General features: G+C 40.2%; 2 long non-coding RNA genes across 2 annotated transcripts in view; one reads left to right on the top strand and one right to left on the bottom strand.

Annotated features, from left to right (window-relative positions):
- The window catches only part of LOC116038337, a 40,312-nt gene that overhangs the window by 14,065 nt on the left and 7,226 nt on the right, over positions 1 to 19,021 (bottom strand). Inside the window, exons 3-4 of the long non-coding RNA XR_004102090.2 lie at positions 5,299 to 5,351; positions 1,276 to 1,331 (exon numbers count right to left, since the gene is read on the bottom strand). This is a non-coding gene — a long non-coding RNA (uncharacterized LOC116038337). The remainder of the gene's footprint in view (positions 1 to 1,275; positions 1,332 to 5,298; positions 5,352 to 19,021) is intronic.
- On the top strand, positions 3,788 to 9,473 carry LOC116038338. Its single transcript, XR_004102091.2, has 2 exons — positions 3,788 to 4,303; positions 8,678 to 9,473. It is a non-coding gene; the product is annotated as an uncharacterized LOC116038338 (long non-coding RNA).

The following is a 19,021-nucleotide window of genomic DNA, read 5'->3' as shown; positions in this document are numbered from 1 at the left end:
TTAAACCCTGATACACAGATGGACATCTGAGCAGACATTATACCATAACACTAAAAATGTAAGACCTTTATGAATGAACTGCTAATATGTCAGGTTAAAAAAAAGTAATTCAAAAACAGTGATTATTATGTATTTGGTTCCCCTTAGGTAATAATACAATGTACTGTAATGAATAGACCTGGGGATTGTAAATTGCCATATGTACGTCTCATTCACTTATGCAACCTGAATTTTCCATTAATTTGATAAAGTTAACTACCAAGTATCTGACAAAGAGCCAAAGTAAATTAATGTTTTGTCCAAAATAACTTATCTAAAGTCAAGCTCATCATTGTACAATTGTTTTGTGGAATTATTTTATGATTGCATATACAGGTTTATTGCTCAATGAGGTATGTTCTTTCTTTAAATGAAAACAAGGGACTGTTTTCATGCATCAATATAATTACTAAAGCATTTTGAGAGAAGTCTTTGCATACCCTAGCCACAAAATGTTGCTCTGCAAAGCATAAATCCTGTGAAATCCTGTGTTCAAAGAAGTAAGGTATAGATCTACAGAAAGAAAATAAATCAGGAACTGACGCGATCAACATTACAATTAAGTGTGTGTAGACAAATATCTTACAAATAGCAAAGTGATGGACTATTTTATATTCATTCTCTATTCCGGTTCTCTCTTTTCTTAAACGAAATAGAAACTTGGCAAATACTAGGCGCACAACTTTGAATTCAAAGAAATGTTAAGGATTCTTATTGAAATTTATTTGCCAGTCAAGCTTTTGAGAACATTAAACCGATTAAAACGATCAGAACACCACATACTTCTCTTCATACACTACATACTAAGCCCGGACCACATCACTCATATGAAATACCTCCACAATCGTGGCCTTCCGCTCTTCTATTGATTACAACGGAGTAAGATTATCCTGGCAGCAATCAAAGTGCTATTAAGGACTGTGTGCTTTTGTCTTTGCATTACTTAATAACTACTAGGTTTTGTGGAGGGCTGGGAAAAGTTATAGAGAAGCACTTTCAAAGTTGAAGGAATAGATCTGTTGCTCTTATATGTGCTATTGTACATGTTCCTAAACTACATGAGCATGTAGAATTTTTCATCCAGACGTATAAATGCGCACTTAATACAAAGAAACTTTGTGTACAAATGTTTATTTGTACAGGGTGCCTGTTAAACATTGAAAGCCTAAGATGTAAACACGGATAAACTTCCATCGAAACCACGCAAGCATACATAATAAAACAGATATTACTCACCAATTTTCAAATTGGATGGGAAACTCAGCATGTTCTTCCCGCTTTGATCCACATCTCTGTCAAGAAGAGGAGAAAGCCATAAGCTCTCGTTTGGTGGTTCTTGCTAGACCATGAGATTTCCCTCAGCCTGTCCCCTCCACAGCCGTGCCTCAGCCCCAGCTCTAGCCTGAACACCAGCCTGAATCTATGCTCCAGCCTCACTCCGTCTTCCAGCCACACTCTGAGCCACAAGCTCAGGGCTGCACGGCTCGCCCGCCACTGGCTGGGTCCAGGCCTGCTGAGGCCTGAAACAATAGGAGGCCATGAGGCTGTCTGCAAGGCTCTAGCTAAGCCCGTCTGCTAGTTAACAAGTCTTTGAATGAGGAATGTTAGCAAACAGACAAACAGCATGTCTGATGCATGCAAATAGCACAACCAGTCCAGTCACAGCCTTGGCTGGGCACATGAATAATTCAGCAGTCTATATGCTGCTCTCCCACATTACTCCCTCCCTCTTCCCAAATGAAATGCCTTCACTAGAATAAGTGTGGCAAAGTATTCAAACCTCTGCTTTAGCAAAAATCTGTTTTAATACTTCATACAAACATGCAATAATAGCGCAAAGTGGCCATGTAGAGACACAACATGCAAGGCTACTTCTGTCATTTCGCTGCAACAATATGATAATATTTCGCAATTACAATTTTTTTTTCTCTTATTGCCTTTTAATGTCTTTTGTTTGCAGTTGGCACCTGTCCCAGAAAGGGCTCTGGCTCAGCACACCACTCATTCTCCTGTTAGGAGAGCAAGTCGGTGTGAAAGAGAGAGAACAAGGGGGAGTGAGAGACAGAGAGAGAGAGAGAGAGAGAGAGAGAGGACATGGGAAGGAAATAGAAGGAGAGACAGGAGTAAAGACGAAGGAGGTGCAGTACTTCACGGCAGTCGCTGATGAAGGTCTTTAAAACACAGATGTGTACCGCGCCAAATTCTCTGCTTGTCATCCATAGTGGTCACCCAGACCAAGAGCCAACCCCAAGCAGGTTACCCGTCAGAAATGGCGCCCCAACACTCCAGGTGGAACAAGGCCCATCACATGGCGAAACACCACCTTGACGAAATTCCATCCAAAAAGAAAGAAACTAAATACAGTACATACTACTAGAAACCCATCAGCAGAGAAAAAATAGGAAGATGCAGTGCATTTAAAAAAAAAGAGCGGAAAAAACAGCGCCCAAATCCAAAGTGATGCAAAAATCAATGCGCCAAAAGTGAGAAAAGGCCCCTAAAAAGCAACTTGTTGCCAGGTTTTGCAGAGCTGCTGTGCAGCTAGTTGGAGGCAGAGGGTTAAAATCCAGCTAGTAGTGAGTGAAAAAAAGCTCCGTCTATGGAAGGGCGGGCTGTGGGGAGGCCCTGACAGTAGAAATAGCAGCAGACCTTTTTTCTTTTTTTTCCTCTCGCAGAGCTTAAGTCTCCCCCTTGCGTGTGGCTGGAGCAAAAAGAGGGGAGCAAGCGAAACAGAGAGAGAAAAAGAAGAGCGAGAGAGAGAGGAAGAGAGGAGGAGACAGCGAGCGCACAGTGAAGGGGAGAAATGCTCCGCTGATGATGAAATAGGAGGTGCGGCGGAGCGCGCGAACGAGTCACTTTTTCATCACATGTCCAACACGGCAAGGAACTGTATTTGCACCGGAGACGGGGGAGAAGGAGGGAGGAAGGGAGGGAGGGAGCATAAGATGGGTGGGAGACGGAGACACAGAAGGAAAGAGAGCGAGAGAGAGGGAGTGGGAGGGTGGAAAGCACTAAATGTGGGAGGGGTGGAGGAGGAATAATGACACAGAAATCCACTCCTCCAGCAGTGCGCAGACGCAGTCCACACACTTGCACGCCATACTGGGATACACTATACAGTACCTCAGCTACCATAAGAACTAGTAAAAAAGAGGAAAAAGAGAATACACAGTCATTCAGAATGGACTGCCCTGCTGAAGGATCCTTGAAATATGCAACACTTTTGAGAGCTGGTTAAATTATTAACCTTAACTCTTACTGTAGTGGGGCTCTTGCTGCTGGAACAGCCTTGGAAGCACACTCTGAAAGGAGCACACACTCTCAGAGTGTATTAACTCTTTAGCATGCCACAATGACTGGCGTGAATGCACAGAATAGACCAGACGCACACGAACACATACACACAGGAAAAAGATAAGCTTCAACTGTGTTTATTTCAGTAACATGTGGCAAAGAACGCAGGGCTAGGACCCTCCTCCTTGCCCCAGCTCTGTCACAAAGCGAGCTGAACGCTGCAGCTGAACCCTTGCAGCTATTTTGGCACAAAGTCAAAAGGCTGATAAGCATTTTTGGGTGAGACTTCACTGCTTTTCCTCGAGGAAAAACAGCTGCCACTTGCCCGGTAAAATGCATTAAACTGTTTGGACAAAATTTCGAGAAACCCCCCCAGAGATGCTGATTCGTCTTGTTTAAAATAGAGGAGGAATACAACAGAAAATAAGATGGTCTTAATAATTTGTCCTAACCGAATCCATGTACTGATTTACATGAAGAGTAAGCAAGCCAAATAGTTAACCAGAGAGAGAGACCGAAACAGCATGGCTGTTTCCACCATCTTAGATTGTATTGATTATTCTTCGCCGTAACGTCTGTCTCTCTCACACACTCACGCTAGCTCTCTTTCTCTCCCTTTCTGTCCCTCCCTCCCTCTTTCTGCCTCTGTTCTGCCACCTTCTCTACTCGGCGATCAGCATTTGGCTTTTTCCATTTGTGGCAGATTACTGTAACGCTATTGTACAACAACTTCCTGCCTCTTTTGGCTCTGGTTCTACAAACTGCAAAAGCAGAGCTTGTGGCTTCAACTTTTTCCCCTCGGCCTTTAACTAAAGGAGCTCTATAAGGAAAGAAAATGAGGAAGGAGATATGTAAAGTGTGTCTGTTGCTGAGGAACTATTTTGATTGCATTTCTGCTTTATAAACTGCTGAGAATTAAAGAGGGCAAGAGGGGACTACATGCCTAGCAGAGACAATAAGAGAAACAAAGGTGGGGGTTTAACTTTTCTTACTTTTACTCTGTGAAAACTTTCTGTTGGTTTGTTTGGAGGACACTGCATTATTACTGTAGTGAGCTCACGCAAATGTATCTAACATGGCTGCTACTGCTTCAGGCTGCACAGTTTGTGAGGACTGCTTTCATAGCACGGCCACCACCCCGTTCCTCGCCGGCTCTCTTCCTCCCTACAGCAGCACAGAGACTGGATTCTCAACAAAAACTATTCTCCCCTCTGCACTTTTTTTTGCTCCACAGGTTTCAATAAAAACACAGGCTAAACACAGACGGTGTGCAAATAGAAAATGCTAGCATTATTGACACTAATTTGAATCAGAAAAGGCTGGACTGCAATTTTTTTGTTCTCCGTTTTCTCTCCTTCCCTAAATGAGATATGAGCTCGGTTCAGGCATCTACATGGGCATGAGCTATAGAATCCTATTAGAAAGAGTCAGCTCTACGTCACATCTCGCCATGCGTTTTAACCAATTGAGAAACCCATGACTTCATTATGGATTCAATGTATAAAGCTGTAATCTGTATATGTTCAGAGACCGTATTTGGGAATAATGTGGATGATAAAATAGAATATGTTAGAGGTCCAATAATTAAACATAGCTGTTTTAGAGAGACAGGCGTTTGTGTATTTATGCTTAGTGTGCAATACTGCACTTTGCATGGCATAGTTCATGTGAGGATACAATTTTGGGTCACCTGCCAGCTCTCACCACTGTGCTCCTCGACATCGCTCCTCTGTTGCATCAAAATATCAAAAATAACTGATCAATTTTCAATTTTAAAGTCATAATTTACAATAATTTAGCAACTATGACTGGTTAATTAAATCCGTTTCAGATTAAATGCATATGAAGCGCAAACCTTTATTTAATTTCTTTTTACTACTACAACATTTTTTCAGATTAAATAAGATCAACATTTTATAATGTAAATAATGACACACCACTTTAACTGCTCTTTGATGTACTTACCTTTAAGACGAGTGAAGCAACAGCTTTTCATCTGCAGTACATGGCTGCAATATCTGTGTGATACAAAAGCAGTCAATCAGGCCAATCGATAATACGATGTGAAACAAAATGGCAGACGGCGCCATGTTATGGACCCTGCTCGACATCATTTGACTCTAATTTTTAGACACATAAAACTTGCTCTCTAAACTGCAAATCTTTTGATGTTATATTAAAATGTCAACGTTTTGTATCTTATAAAAAGCACACAGTAAGCATATTAAAATTATTACAAAATATGTTTAAAAATGATTTAAAGATACGAATTGAATATAAATATAAATGTACATTGTATAATCCCAAAATAATCATATGAGTATCAGGACCTTGAATGAACTTCCAGTCTCACACTGATTAAGCTCTTGGCCTCATGAGTGCTGTGGTCTGCTGCAGTCAGGAGAACACAATAAACACATATTTAAGTGTCAGTCATGAACAATCACTCTATTACAGAAAGTACAGATAAGGGGACAGGACAAGGACATATTATGAAGACGTTTTTTTCTATAGCTTTCTACAGCCACAGGAAACAGTGAGGCAAGCTGGAGAAATTAGAAATTGCAGTGGGCAGGGGATCTGCAAAGCCAAACTATATTTGCACTTAGTCATTTGCAAACATCAAGGAGGCATTAGGAGGTTAGGGGGGTGAGAGAGGGAGGGTTCTGTGCTTGGTCAGCAACCACCAATACATCAACATACTAGACATGATATGTGGCACATAAAAACATATATATTCTAATGGACTTATTCAAGGGGATAAAAGCTAACCACAAAAGTATCCCTACACTACGAGGGGAGACTTTATGCTCTCCAGGAGCAGGAGCAGAGTCTATGAGGTGGTCTTGCTTAAGCCCTGCACGTGTCTAAACAACTTCTCTATTACACCCGAGACCTTTGAGGGCACTCCCCATCGAGCGGGGAACAAAGGCCATGACCCCTAGGTCAAAAGCGTTACACGGAAGGCCAAGCAAGCCCATTGAATGCTGCACTGCTGTTTGCTTTAAGAAGGTAAAGGTTACTAACACATTAACTAATGCCGATTAGGGGGTTATCCCTCATGGGACCGGGGTCCCAGGGCACCACATCACGTCTTATTAACACAACCTGGCCTTTGACCTCAGGCAGCCACGCACACACACAAACACACACACACACACACACACACACACACACACACACACACACACACACACACACAGACACACACACACACACACACACACACACACACACACACACACACACACACACACACTGAAGAGTAACAAGGTGCAGCACAGCTTGCAAAAAACAATTGTTTTCTGGACCAACATGAATAAATGATACAGTGTTATCACTGCACAGTATCTTGTGTTAATGTGTTTCTTGTATTATCTTGTGTTAATGCACTCCTGTTCATGAGACATTTGACCTGCATTAGCAGACTGTGCATCATTTGTGTATCTGAAAATAATCTGAGTAATATTTCCAATAAGTAGCACCTCCTAATTAAACATGATCAATCAGAGCAATTTGATTTCAAGGCCTCAGACTTTGAAGCATACTTGTGTTCTACCGAAGTTCATAAAATGGGAGCATGTGCAATAAAGTTCTCATCACAAAATGGTGGACACAAGACATGCGCAGTATTGATGTTCCGGATGATCATATGATGGAAAGCAAGAAAGGGACCATTTCTTCACAAACTCCCTCTGCCATGATGCTGTTCAAATATTACTTTTGCATCAGCAGAGAGGTAAAAGTAAAATGCTGTGCTGAGCTTACTTAAGCCTACCTGTCCAAAAAGAGCAAACCTATAAGACTTTATAATGAGACATAATTCCCACTCATCATCTTCGAAATTACTGCGTGTGATCAGATAATTTGCAAATAAAATAAAAAATAAAATAGCATGGGGATATTAATTTAAGGTAATCAGAACAAAAAACAATTAGTGGATTTTCCAAAGGTAAAGTCCATGTTTGTGCAGGGAATGTAAAATAAAAATATAATTACACAACTTTTTCCCAAAAGTTGTCTTGTCATGTAAAACCTGTAAAATTTGTATTACAATTGAGAACTTGTTTAAAAATATGCAGTTCAATAGTTCAATGTATTAAGGCCATTTTAAAATTTATATATTACTAAATGAATAAGCCAGTATTTAATTTATCTCATAAATATAGATTCATTTTGAATTTGCTGTTAGGTTTAAACGCTGATTAAGCCAACACACTTCTGTCTGTTTGCTTTCTCTGTAAGTGCTGCTCATTCTGTAATAAAAAGAGACAGTCAATGTTAAATTATAATTTATGAGGAGCATGTAATTGTGAAAGAAATTATGAACAAATGTGAAATATTTGAGTTAATTTAACATCTAAAATATACATATTCTTTTTTCTTTAGGTATGCTTTCTTTGTAATGTATAAGAGGGGATTTATTATCACAAAATAAACAGTTCAAGTAGACGGATTTTGTTTGGGCAAATATTCAATAATGTATGAAATGTGTGTGTTAGTATAATGTATAAAACCCATCTATTTTTACAATCATATTTCATTTTGTTTCTGAAAAAAATTATTACACTGTAACACATATCCAACCTATACACATATAATCTCCCCAAATCATGTGGTCTAATAAGCTATACTTTTGCAGTTCACTGGGCAGAGATAGCATACACTTTGAAACTCAATAGGAATTATGGAAATTTGTGCTTCACAAATGGGTGTTTAGATTGTTTATATTGAAGTTCGCTATTATATCAATACTGAAGAAAACTGATTTTAGCCACAGCAGACTATATAAACAAGTGTGCAAAGATAAACTTCTGACCAAATTACATGTTTGCATCTGTAATAATAACCATTAGCATTCTGATTTGGATTTAAATTAATACCGTTTGTTTTAGTGATAATACATCTAATAATTGAAGGCAATACTTATTTCCCTGGAAATAGATCTGATTATTTGGTGGCACATTTTTAAACATGGCATATTTCAAAATCACTTGATTGCCTGTAAATGCATGAATTGTTGCATTTATTTTATTAGACTTTAGTTCGATTTTGCCTGAAATATTTTTCTATGTGCCCTGTTGCACTCTTCTAATCTCAAATTGCAAAACAGAGCAGGGATTTTTTTTAAAATTCAGTTAGCTTTTAATCTGCTGCCGTCCTTTTTAACAAATCAAAATTTAAAATCTCAAGACATCTTAAGTCATAGTACGAGCTGTGTTTTGCATAAATCTAAAGACATTTTCTAAAGAACTACATTTGAAGAAAGGTAATGCACACTGCATCGATTCATCCTAACAAGAAAAAAGATTTTTTTTCTCACTCACCTTGCTGTTTCTCACAGGATTCAAAAAGAAGAAGAGGAGGAAGAGAGACACAGAGAGAAAAGGAGCAAGGGAAAGTTCCTCCTGGGAACAAGCTGGAAATTATGGACCTATTCGATATCAGACCTCAGAGTGGACAACCTATCCAAAGAGGGACGCGCCCTAACTGTAACTAACAACTACTTCTGGCAGCCCTTCAACAGCCAAACATATTGTCCTGGATCAGGGCAGCTTTCCTACGGCAGCATCGAACTAGGGCAGCTAAGGCAAGAAATCACATCAAACTACAGTATCAATAATGGCATTAAAAAGTTGATAACGATGCATTAAAAGTAAATGAATGTGTTTCCTAATGAGGTATAGATTTAGCTGTAAACCACGATACCTTCAAGATTTTGCTCATCATATAAACATGTTAAGGTGATTCAGACTAAGACAGATTAAACTGACATTTCTACACCTTGAGCCATCTGAGACAAAAGGGGAATACTCCTGACAGTTAGCGTAGATTTATGTTTTATTAAATATTATCTATCCTATTATTATGTGTTATGGTTATGTGATATTAATTAAAATATACTAACATGTACTAGATTAATTGAAGAACCCATTTAAAAGTTATGTATCAATTGTAATACCCATGTTATTATGATCATTATGAGGTAATATATCATTTCAGCAACATTAATAATGGGTATTAAGTGGTGTTACCCAAACTGCACTGTAAAAACAATGATCTAAGGCACTACATTACCTGAGCCACCGGGACAAATTCTCAAAAGTCAATGAGGCGCAATAATAAAAAAGCTAATTCTCCTTTTCTGTCCACTTGACTACTGTGCCGGGCTTCTACATACCTGAACTCTCCCTTTGCAGTTTTACCCTGAGGGCTGCTAATACCTACTTTAGACAGCCTTGGCTTATTCTTCCTCAACACTAAGCCAGGAGTGCACAGGCCTGGCATTTTCGGGGCCACGTCACAACGCCTGTGTCTGCACTGCAGGGCTGCAAGGAGTCCAACAGTCAAGGCATACACACTCAGCAGTTCACTGCCTCAACAAACATTTCATGTGCACTGTTTTGTTTTCACTCTCTCTAGCATCCTTGCTCTACTGTAGGGCTGAACGATTTTTGAAAATAATCTAATTGCGATTTTTTTCCCAAATATTGCGATTGCGATTCGATATTCGATTATTTTTTTAAGCTCTTAGTCTTCTGTATTATTCAACAAAGAATAATAATATAATAATTTATAGTATGAACACACAATTACACACTAGACAGTTAAATAAGTAAATATATAGTATATATCTATACACACACACACACACGCACACACGCACGCACACACACACACACACACACACACACACACACACACACACACACACACACACACACACACACACACACACACACCAGTGTAATTTTTTACAGTGCACAGAGAGGAGCTGCCTCCAGCCCCTCCCCCTCGTGAAGTTGCGTGCTGCCGTGTGCACTTGTTCAGAGAGGCTATCGTTACATTAGCTAGTTGCTGGTGTTCTTGCAGTGGGATTAACTGTACTAATAAAACTGTTGAAACCCCGCGGCCACTCTGCTGTGAAAGCTCCCCGAACGTCATTTATCAGTCTGATTGTTACCCCTCTCAGTGGCAGCTCCTCCACGCCATATCTTTATAACGGAGCTAACCGCTAACCGGAGCTAACCGCTAATCAGCGCTAATCGTTGCCAACCGAGCCTTGAGTTCTGTGTGCCTGTATCCATTAACTGCATGTATAGACTCAAGCCCGAATAAAACCCTTCATTTTATTAAAATGGCTGTAAAAGTTTTAAACTACAACTCAGAGTTGTTTGAATGACAGAAATCAGCTCAAGGTACGGCGTAGCGCTAGCGTGCTAGTTGATGCTTTCTCTGCGGAGTGCAGACCATGGATGTATTAAGGTGCAGACTGATTTGCTCTCGCGACTCATGTGACCAAATCGCAGCCTTTGCGATTAGGAAATCGCGTTTTAACATATCGCGATATTATCGCAAATGCAATTAATCGTTCAGCCCTACTCTACTGAGAACAACAAAAAATGCACCTAATATGCTTTATCCATTTCATAAAGATGCTCTCCTCCAGGTGTCTTCACCAACACAGCCACTGAGCCTTCACCCACTGAATCACTTGTTCTCTCTTCTGATTACCATAGCAAAGTTAGCTCAGTCCAGTGTTTCCTCTAAGTTGATTTGGCCACCATGGTAAAATTTCTGCTGCCACGGTATCAGAAATAGGGCAGACGCACAACAGGGTTTCCGCTATGTACACCACGCACCACCGCTCCTTCAGCTGTTTATGAAAAGTCGTAACTACACGACTCTGCAGAGCCATCTGCTCTACTGAACTCAAGCGAACTGTCATCCGCCCTCTCTACCCTTTTAGGGTGAGCAACTGGAACAGTGACAGGACATCATCACTCGCAAAGTCATGGCAAAAAAATAAACAACAGGGCGAGTACTACTTGTCACTCAATCTTAGGCAAAGTGACAAACAGTGACGAAAGCCGCGACATGAAATCCGCACTCAGTTTATTGGAAAATAGCATTGTGGACACTGAAGTTGATGAATTTACTGTTTATCAGACCCCAGATGACGTTAGCGAACGCTGCGGTGACGGTCCCTCTGCCTTTGACTCCCCGCTGCAGGAGATGCTGTATTCCTCTGACACGCTGTATTAACATTACTGTTTTAAAACTGATTTCCAGGTTAGTGGGGGTGCATACCGCTCAAAACCAACATAAAAAACGTAGCTAGTAATGTTCACTCAGCGTTTTGTTTTGTTGTTAAACTGTGTGTAAAATGAGCGGTGACGTTAAATCACCGGTTTCAGGTAACGGCACCCTACGGTACCGTCTATTTGCTGGATGGTTTCAAGGTAACGGTCGGTAGCTAACATTAGCAGATAAGCCCGTTGACAGCGACGCTATTGTTCATATTTTGGCACAATGTTTCTGACCGTAGTAGTGGTCATAGTGACTGAAAGTGTGATGTGAGATGCTAAAAAGAAACTACACACTGTTTTCAGGTAACATTACTTTTTGATGTTCAACACCCATCCCGCCCCCCCCCCCCCCTCCCCGCCACTGCAGAAAAAAATTCTAGAGGAAACACTGCAGTCAAAAAAGGATACAGTAGATACTCCCAAATGAATTCAGCAATGCCATTTAATGAGCTTGATAACCATCTAACTTTATGCATAGTAAAACAATATGCGGTATCCTTTAAAAGGGGACACAGTACTGGTATTGATATGAAAGTGACAAGAATAAAAACACTGATTAGGAAAATTCCACTTGAGCTGGCAGGCTGTAATTGATGTGCACAATGATAACAGAGTGATATTTATCCAAAACAGCACTTTATAGTACGTGGAGCAGTGTAAACAGAGGTTTTATTACTCTGAAGGCTATTTCGGCCAACTTAGTGGCTCTTTCAATTCCAGTAAAATATTATTTCTAAGAGAAGCAAATGCCAAATTGGTTTTCTTTTAAAGTGACAATTTCTAAAACTGTCCATTGTACATATGTGGGTAAAGGTGTGGACAGCACACGGGAAACTGTGATATGACAGCCGCTGACCCCTCATACCAGCTTAGAGAGGCAGAGGGTCATTCAGAGGACATGGCGGTGGAGGGAGAAGTCAATCTTATCCTTCCGTTCCGCCACAGGCCTGTGTGCAGCGACAGCAAGATGAGCTACACGGCTTTCCAAAATCCACACTCGTTTGGCTGGGAGCAAGGCATCAGGGCCGTGTGTATTTCAAAGGAAACGCTGAGGAAAGCGTTTTTTGTGAAGGCAACTGTGCACTTGACAGTGTGTATTAGCCTGCCTCTGTGTCTTTGCTCCGTCCCCACCCTTACTCAATATCCCTCAACACCAATATATGTCATCTTTAGTAGCCAAAGTGGCATGCAGCCCATTTGTCTCGGTGGAGAGTCCTACCTCATCTTGATATGGTTCTCATGTGCACAAACATTTTTTTGTCATTATCTCGACACATTACGAACACCTGCCAAGCAGGGTAGGCCCAAGAGGTTAAAAGGCAAGAGACAACGAAATGAGAGGGAAACGGAAGCATCAGTTCTCAGACTGCTGTCAATTGAGCCTGTGCCTCTGTAATGGCGGTGGGGGGGGGAGAATGATAACCTGGCACAGAACCAACCACTAATGCTCCTTAAATGCCAGAGACTGCAGCAGAAAGGAAGGGAGACAGCAAAAACAAGAACACATTTATATTTCAGTATGGCAGATGCTGTAATGTGTTGATGCCTCACACTGAGTGCTCACAAGGACACCATGAGAGAGAAAACGAGAACAGGGACATGAAAAATGGGAAATGAAAAAGCAGCAGTGATGGAAGCAGCCTCATCTGATTGTTGTCTCTATTCGACAAAGTTGAGAGTGGACCTCTCTCTCTATCTCTCTCTTTCTCTCTCTCTCTCTCTCTCTCTCTCTCTCTCTCTCTCTCTCTGCAGACGAAATTCTGGCGGGGTGGGAGTCGGGGTTGAGTCTGGTTTTGGGGGTGGGGTTGGATTGCTGGAGAGAGTGATCTTTTTTTCCAGCAGGGTGAAAGGCGGACGGTCATGTGTGCAGAGCTCATGACAAAAGGCCCTTTTATGTGCAGCGTATGCAGATAGAGGAGGCTCCTTTGTGCACAGATGGAGATCCCATGCCTGGGTCTGCCTGCGGCGGAGAGGGAAGGGAGGGAGGAGAGGAGAGGAGAGTGTTGGTGAAGGGAAGGGAGAGGCGGGAGGGGTGTCGCTGGCATTGAGTGCCATCACTGTGTCTGGTGGGGGGAGGGGGCACTGAAAAGTTGAACCAAGCCGTCCTGGTCCTGTCAGGTTCATACATTAGGGAGGAGGGGCCATAAGGCTTGCTAAGAGGATATATCGAAACTGGTGATCCCATAGTGGAATCAGAGAGAGAGTCACATCTACTGTCTAACAAGTGGACCAGGGTCAAATATTATTTGCAAATAATCTGTCATGTTTGTTTTAACCAGCTTGAGAAAGCATGGTTTGCCATAGTGCCGGAGAGTTTACACAATTACAGGAAATCATGTCAAACTTATCTGATAACTCAGGATTATTGAATTAGGGAAGCTTAACCTACTTTTTAATGCCAACTATCACATGCTCCTAACAGGTTAAACAAACATAAGCATCACTTAATACCTTTTCAAAAACCACCATTGTGCTTTTGACCAGCTGAAAAAGGTAGTACATGTAGTCCTGATGTGAATGATCAAGTGAAAACATGACATCCAATGTCAAGTTCAGCTTCAAATGTATTCCCTCATAGATGACTCTGCCACTGTCTGCTGCACCATTATCTCGGTGCTGTTGCTTTGACCCTTGTACAGTCTTTGTTATGACTGCAATCTATCAATCTCTAGATAAGACTGTCAGCTAAATGTTGAAAGTTTCTTTTCTATCCTGGTGCCACCTCTCCCCTGAGAGAAGAGGTGACTCCCACTGACATCCCGTCTGCTGAGAAGACGTCACATCCTTTAAGCAGCCTCCTCCCACTGACCAGGACATCTTAACACTACAGCCAGACAGATTCCTATCCTGCCAGAGCACCAAGTCATATGGCCCTTTTTTCACCAGTGCACAGATGGACAACACCCCCCACACTGACAGTCATGTTAACCCTTTCACATAAGGCTGAAGCTGCTGATACACTTGCACTGAGCGGAGAGTTGTTAACATTCAAATGAAGGGACTTGGAAGATATTAGAAGTGCAGAGTTTGCTTAAAGAGATCTGCCTGGGGACGCATGAACTAACATGCTTGATAGTTAATCAAGCGAGTGAATGTTAGCTAGCGAGTGTCATTATCTCACTATAGTAAGCTTGCTAGCAAAAGAGGGGGCATGAACAGTTTTTCCCACTATAATGCAATTTTCTTGCCTTCAAATGAAACTTATGCGTGTGGTTTTTTAACATTGGCGGTCAAGTACAAGGGGTTCAAGGTTCATGGTCAAAATGATGAGATGGACAACTGAAAGCAAAAACAGTAATCGTAAATTACTTTGTGTTTTGTTTATATTATATTATATATATATATATATATATATATATATAAATATATATATAATATATATATATATATATATATTATATATATATATATATATATATATATATATATATATATATATATATATATATATATATATTATATATATATATATTATATTAGAGGTTGTTGTTAATATTGCTAATGGTGTGTTTATTATGCCCGTTATTGCTAGCCTATTTAACATAACATAAACATTTAATCAAATGACTCATGCTAATGTAAAAAGATTGCTAGTAGTTTATCCCAAAGACAATTAACGCTCAGATCTGCGCAGCTTCAGCCAGTTTTTTTGTTTTGTTAGCCAAACTGTCAAAACCAAAAGAATGCTGCTTGGCGCTTTGTATAAAACCGCGAGCAGCCTATAAAGCCACTCCCAATAAAGGAGCTAACACAAGCTAACTGTATGCTAACATTACGCACGGCAGAGAGCTAAAGTAAACGACTATGCTTGTTGACTAACAACAGATATTTAGCAAACCAAAGAACAAGATATTTTTCTCATGACATGGCTGAGCAACCAAACAGAGCCCATATTTGTCTACAGGTATGGGCCATTATTAATTCCAATTACGGGTGTCAAGATTTTGATTTTAAATCAAAATTTGATCAAAAAAAGCTTTCAATTTTGATTATCGAAATCAAGAGCAGTATTGCGATTCCCCTAGTATATTTTCTCTCTCTCCACATCTACTTGCGCACGTCCGAACAAAATAACAACAACACAGCCAGCATAGCTTACCGGATGGTAGCATGCAGCTAAAGACACAGTATAACGTTAGCTTACCAGTAGCCTGCAGCTGCACTTTTCCATGGTCACTGCTGGAGCTGGAGATGACGGGGAAACAACAGAACCGAAAAAATCCTACCATTTTCCTGAAGTGGGTGAGGTCACCGGTCAACATTTTGCCTTACCCGTGAGGGAGTTACGTAAACAAACAACCAACATGTGGGCTCCGACAGGACTTCATGGTGTATTCAGATGCACCTCATTAAACTCATGGTGCATTCAATTGCAGTTAAACTGTTGTTGTAAAGTACCCTTCTGCCATCTAGTGGCTCGTATTGTGGCATTGCCATCATTGCTGAACAAAATGATGTTTGATTGAAAAAAAATGTAAATCGAATATTGAAGAAAATCGTCACCTGAAAATTGAATGTCAAAATTTAATCGAGGATTTGGAGAATCGTGAAACCCCTAATTCCAAAACTATCTGTCTAAAAATACAGTTTTAAATATTTTATGTACAAGTTATTTTTTGTGTTTTTCGCTTAATGTTAGGTAATTTTACATATATGTATACTTAAACAAAAACTCTTTAATTAGCAATATTGTCAACTCTGAACCGTAATGTAGGCCTAGAGTTGACTCAACTCAGATTTTAACTTAACAACCTGAGACTGGAGTTGAATACACACATGCACACACACGCGCACACACACACACACACACACACACACGCACGCACGCACACACACACACGCACGCACGCACGCACGCACGGACGCACGCACGCACGCACACACAAACCTGATGGCGAACCCAACAAGGTAGGCTTAGGGTAATTAAAGTGATTAGGTGTTTTTGTCTGAGCACTGTCTTGGTTTGCTGGCTCTGGCCTAACACATGCCCAGCCCGCCTGCAGTCAGCATGCCAGGAGGCCAGGAATGAAAGGCTGGCACTTACCCTTCTCTTCTCTATCTGATCTCCTGTTGCTACCCTAGATGCCCCGAAATGTATTTCTGCCGCTTATCAACAGACAGGGAGAGGGAGAGAGATATGGAGGTATGCTTGTCTGCAATAGAAAGTTCAAAAAAATTCAAAGTAGTATAATGTAATAGGACTACTTTCCTAATATCAAATTGCATCCTTTTGAGCCAAATCACTGCTTTAAAATCTTTTAAACTATCTTCTCTATTTATTCGTCATATCAATGACTTAAGGGCATTTACTAAGTGAAATCAATATATGATTAAATACTTTCCTGGATATATTTAATATTGATTTCTCACAGAAAGCAGATAGATAGTTCTAATGTATTGTACTTCAGTAAATCGAGACTGGTGACACACAAAGAGTAAAACAAATGAAGACGAGGGGATGATGAAGAGGAAAACTCTCTTTGGTATGTTCGATATCCGCTTGTCTGTATTGACCTGTAAATTCTTTGAGACTGGAACAAATGCAAATAGCGCTGACTTGCTCGCACCAAAAAATCCTTAAGGCTTTTGAAATGAACTCACTTTCACAATAGTGGGGTGCCCAGAGCAGGGTGAATATACGGTCTGGGCTCTGAATGGCGCAATGTGTGAGAGCCAAACAGGGAGCTGTGAAGTGAAGGCTCAGGACCCTCCAGGCTGCTTGCCTCTGTTGAGCTGAGCCTCGGCTGCTTCCACAGCACAAAGCTGACCACCACTGCTACAGTTGTCTGCTCAGAAATGCCTGGCTATCACTGCACTAATAGGTCTAAGCTCAAAACGAAATTCTAAATGGTAATCTAAATAAGAAATTACAAATACAAAAAAAAAAAAAAAAAGAAATAAAAAAACTAATGTGAACATGAACAAGGCACACAACACCGCAAAATTTGAAAACTTTACTTGAAGATTAGAAAGTCACTTTCTGATCTTAAATAATTGACTGTAAACTGTATCAAGGCCATTTTGTCTTTAAACTATAAAGGAGGTCTTTAAACTATGAAGGTTTGCCACATCCCTGCAGGTTCTTCCTGTGGTTAAGCAGCAAATCTGACATTTAAGAGGTAACATGTTTGATTCCTGCAACAGTGAATGTCAATTAACAGTCATGCAACCTATTGCCCTTGAGCAAGACATTGAAGCTCCTTTATGCTTACTCATTTCTAGATATAGGCTAAATCAAAAGAGGAAATGCTAATGCTACAAAGTGTCTTTTTGATATCACATAAAATTCCTTTCTCTATTTCATTATTGCATCTGTCATCGTTGTACTGTAAAACCAAGTTTTCTGTCATTGTTTTTCTTTGGAGATATATTTTTAGCTACAGTAGAACACAAAAATTGTTTAATCGCATAATCTTAATAATTATAGCTCCATTAAAACAATATTGGTATTTCATAAGCATTAACAACCAAGTTACACTAGTTCAGTCATTGATATTTCTCTAATTCTCTAAAGCTAAAACTTAAAAAAAGATTAGTACAGTAAATTGGTATTAGTATTTTTTGATAATAACAGCCAAGTGTACAAACTTATCTAGTGTAACATTTTTCTAAGCACTTTTCTTTTGTTTCTCTCTGGTTATTTCAATATCACTGCTACAGCATATTTAAATTTTTTAAAACTGTAGTTTGATACTGCAAAAGTGAGACGTTTAATGAGATCAGTGAACACCAACTTTTTAAAATCTAAATCAGGCCATAACTTAACTGTAGCTCCAAAAACAAGATCTGATTTGTTGACGTACAGTACGTTTAAACTGCACTTCAGTGTACAGCCCCACCTCCATGTCCATGACTGAGGAATGTTTTGGTAATATCTCTTTAAGAGAAGGCTGAGTCTACAGCTGTGAGAGCTCTCTGCTTTGTTGCTCCTCTTATTTCTACTTTCAAACTTCATTTTCAGCCCTTGCAAAGATTTTCAGAGCCGCTCTCTGTACGTTGGCAGGCAATTTCACCAGCAGCCAAACTTCCCAGCATGCCTTTCAGCTGGGATGGCTTTGTTCACAAAGTTAACTGTGAAGTTGCTCTGCTCGACATGACATACAGTACAGACCCTGCTTCACTCTTACCCGTGCAGGATTACATGAGAAACATAATATACCACCAGAAGAATTAAGTTGTGTCTTACATTATATCAATATTAAAAATGGTTTCAAGAATCTTTTACAACTTTTGATGCATGACTATAATTTGAAAGCTGTGGTTGAAAAAAACGCACTAACCTCCAAACTGTGATCATAACTGACATATTATGTTTTATTTCAGAATGCCTTTTTTCATCATCTCTTCAAATACTTAAATTAACCACTGGAATTAAAGACATGTCTTCAATTACACTGTCCTCAGTTTACAGATGCATCATCAAAGCTACTTATTAGCCTAGAATGGGACCTATTTCCTCTGATGCACAACTAAATTACATTTAATCCTAACACCATGGAAACAGTTCCAACTCTTTGCTCCTAAGTGGATAGTGCATCTCCACTGGATGACATGCAAGGGACAGTACAGGCTGCCTGCAGCATCTGGTGGACACCTGT

This window comes from Sander lucioperca, chromosome 7 (genome assembly GCF_008315115.2).
Source record: "Sander lucioperca isolate FBNREF2018 chromosome 7, SLUC_FBN_1.2, whole genome shotgun sequence".
NCBI classification, from domain to species: Eukaryota; Metazoa; Chordata; class Actinopteri; order Perciformes; family Percidae; genus Sander; species Sander lucioperca.
The sequence above is the reverse complement of the archived record's forward strand: the minus strand, read 5'-3'. Positions and strand labels throughout refer to the sequence as shown.